The sequence below is a fragment of the Azolla caroliniana genome, unplaced genomic scaffold, assembly GCF_043228905.1.
Source record: "Azolla caroliniana isolate FFs.n. ecotype wild unplaced genomic scaffold, voAzoCaro1.0.p SCAF_142, whole genome shotgun sequence".
NCBI classification, from domain to species: Eukaryota; Viridiplantae; Streptophyta; class Polypodiopsida; order Salviniales; family Salviniaceae; genus Azolla; species Azolla caroliniana.
This window is the reverse complement of record NW_028230577.1, coordinates 46,433-50,058: the sequence shown is the minus strand read 5'-3', so window position 1 is coordinate 50,058 and position 3,626 is coordinate 46,433.

The following is a 3,626-nucleotide window of genomic DNA, read 5'->3' as shown; positions in this document are numbered from 1 at the left end:
ATTTAGATGACATCAGGACTAGAGCCTTCGTTTGTGAAGTCAACAAAAAAGCAGCGAACGTGGGTCGAAGGCCCGAAGGGCTGGGGAGAGTGCGGGGCGCGGCAAGCGCTTCTTTACCTCGCAAACAGCAGAATTGGGAGGGAGATAAAGCGGTTCATCAAACCCGCCAACCCCTTTTTCATCCGGTTCATCATGAAGGCGCTGAGCCGTGCTCTGGCCAGGACGGAAGGACCCTGGAAGTCATTCTGGCAACATCTTCGAAGGGTGTGGGGTTGACTGGCCAATTCCCGTTCCGACTGGCACAAACTCTGCCGGATGATGAAAACCGCTTCTTCGGCCGCTTCCCCCGGCGCTGCTCAAGTGTGCGGCGTCGGTCTGTCCGCCAATTTAGGCCCCTTCCCTTCCCTTCCCTTCCCTTCCCTTCCCTTCCCTTCCCTTCTGCGACACTAGCAGCACCCTATGCTTACACGGTTCCCGAAGCAGAAGGTAGGCAGGTACTATGAGCCCTCTGTCCCACACATCTATCCGGAAGTGCGGTTCACCGGTTTCACCGAATGCTCCTATTTCTCTAGCGGTTCATCCGGGTGAAGCGGCAAAGGTCGTGTGAGTGTGTGGTTACGCTTCAGATGTTTGCTATGCCCATATTGAATCCCAGTTTCCCTTATCCCCGGTGCACTCGCTTTGGATCCTCAACACACAGGGAGAGACGCGGTAGGGAGAAAGCCCGGCGCTGCCCAACACGTCCGGCTGATCGTTCCGCTGGCATCTCGCATTCACGATACTCCCCGTTCAACTGCCACTCAAGAGTGTAGTTGGAGATACGCTAAGAGTTGGCTATTCCCGGTTATCTCCTTTTATGACATGCTGTTGCCGTCGTCATATCCTATACGTCGATTAGTAATATCCGCTCTGCCGTGGGTTTTTGCAGTGCCCACAGGAGGACTTCATTCGGTGACTTTTCACGGTCGCCCTCCAAACGATCAGAATGAGGTAAAGCTTAGAAATACGTTTTATACTCGATTAATTTTTCCGTGCCCCTAGTTGGGTAGGCGTCGGTCCCTCGCTGGCCGGATCCCCCCAACGGAACCGTACGTGCAAGTCTCCCCGCATACGGCTCGCGCCATTTTTTATAGGTCAGGTGGGGTTCAGCGGCCCAGCGTTCATTCGCTGGTGAAACGTATCTCGTTTGGTAGCTTATGCGCGTACGATTGGATTGCTGCCCGCCCCCTTGTTTCGTAACTCTCTTCCAGGGTCCCTCTGTTGGTTGTTAAAGAGGATACTTCCCTTGGAGGGAGGGGGAAAGCAAATTATCCTCCCTGTGGGCAGCGCCCGCCGCCTGTCGTCGCACCGTAAACCCGCCAAGGCCCTGGCCTTGGGCCCGGAGGAACCAACCCGTGGGCCTAGCCACGGCGGTAAGGCCGGCTCCTCATTCTCACTCCTTTCTCCAGCAGGCAGCTTGAACAGAAGAAATCGGCCTCCTCATTCCCGTCAAATGACCCGGCCCTCCCGGCTCGACCGCTTGCTTGGTTACGTTTCTGTAGTTTCGTCGGTTCCCGTCCCGGCTTTTCTTGTATGCTTTCGGCAAGCAAAAAAAACGCTAGCGGGCCTACCACGCTTCGCGCCTGCGTCTTTGCCAGACAGTATTTGCCAGTAGTGCCATCCCACCCGACCTGAGGATTTAGTTTGTCCCTTGCGGGCAGGCAGTTGGTCTACCCATCCCAACATGAAACAAGTGTAAGTTGAAACGAAACCTCGGGCCGGTTACACGTTCCACTGTGCCGAAATGCGGAGGGTGCTGGTCGTAATAGTTACCCCGCGGGGTATGCGCGTGCGCTCTTGACGGGCACTCCAGGACCCGCCAACGCGTTCTTGTTTCCGAGAACCCCCGGGGAACCGTTGGCTCGCTCGTGAGATAACCAAAATCGGAAGTAGAGGACGGCAGGTTCTCCCGCACTCATTTATTCTGACCTCTGATACAGATAACGAGGCCACCTTTACGACCTTCTCCCTTCCTTCCCTTTTTAGGTTCGCCTCACTTGAGTTGCTCGACAAACCGAACTCGGTGCTTACGACGCGGAAGTTGCCTTCGCGCGCCGCCCGTGCCAGGGAACAAGCGGAGCATCGCTAACGGCTTTCATCCGGCCGACTCGGCGCCAGCAGCTTCATGCCGCACTAGAATAATCCAATATGCGGTTCCGCACGTTCTACCGCTTCTCCATTCGTTTCCGATACTGATCATGAAACACCATAAACAGCAAGGTGCTAAAGTCCAGGATTCGAAGTGAAATTCTTGATTTGCCTGTTAGACGCCGTATTGAACCATTCTTGCTTGTTCCTCCCACCAGCCCACGACCGGACTCGAACCGGCTAGTTTCCCGCCAACCCGGGTGGTACATAGGAATGCTCTATCCTTTGAGCTACGTGAGCCAAAATAGCCACTGCTGTTTCTATTACTAAAAAATTGTTCTCCGCGGGCTTTCATCGTGCGTGCTAGGTTGTTGGCCAAGACTAGTTACTAGTCCGCCAATTTCTTATTGTTAGAAAAAAAGAAGCTGGTCATCATTTACTAATATCCAGGACTTGTCGTAGTCAGGAACCAGGTCGCTAGGTAGTTTCTGACGATATGTTTTGTTCCGAATTCATTCGGGATACCACCATTAGCAATATAAGAGGATCCAACAATCAATCAATCAATCGCGCGCGGGGAACCAAAGGAAACCATTCCCGCCCTTGCCCTTAAGGCTACCCTGCGGACCGGGACTTGATACCAACTAGCGCGAACTCCCTTTACCTAATGCCGCCTTTACGGGCTTAGGAGCTTTGCGGGTTTCCGGGCCTTTGGCGGGATGCGGTAGTATTTCTAGTAACCGGCAGGGTCGAGTTATCGGTTCAACGTGAAAGAATTTTGTATATAAGTGCGCATTCTGTAAAAGAAAAAACGCTTTGCGTTTCCATTCTGGACAAACTGCCATGAATACCAAAAACAAGAAAGAAAGGATTCATTGAGTACGTATTTACCAATAGTATCGTTGTCCTTGCCTGGTAGCTTTGTAGCAGGTGCTTCTGGTCGTTTTCCAGGGTCGAAAGGAACCGCTATAGTAACCATCACGTGCGTTTCATTCTTTTTCATTTTATTCCTGACCGTCTTTCATGAAGTCGCACTGGGAGCCAGTGCTTGCTATATAAAGATTGCTCCATGGATTTCCTTGGAGATGTTCGATGCTTCCCGGGGCTTCCTTGGCGACCGCGAAGCCACCGGATGAATTGCCGGATAGATAGATTATCCGGACGCTGCTGTTGCTCCGTGGCGAGACGGGCTCGACTCACTCTATGGGATAATTTCCTCCCCTAGAGCCTCATAGCATGTCGAGAAAGGGGCCTACTGGACTCCGCCCGCCGAAAACTGCCCGCCCTCCCTTGGCGGCTCCCGACCGTGTCTCCAAGACACAGGTGAGGCTTACGGATCACGAACTACAGATCGGTGGAGAAGGGATCCCGGCTAGCGTCAGGCGAGGTCCCATATACAAAGTATATGTACACCTCCACGCCGGCCGCAATACAGGCTATGGATAAGGCGCATCCCTCGCACATGCGCAGCAAGAGGGCGCAGATGCCTGGACAAGGAA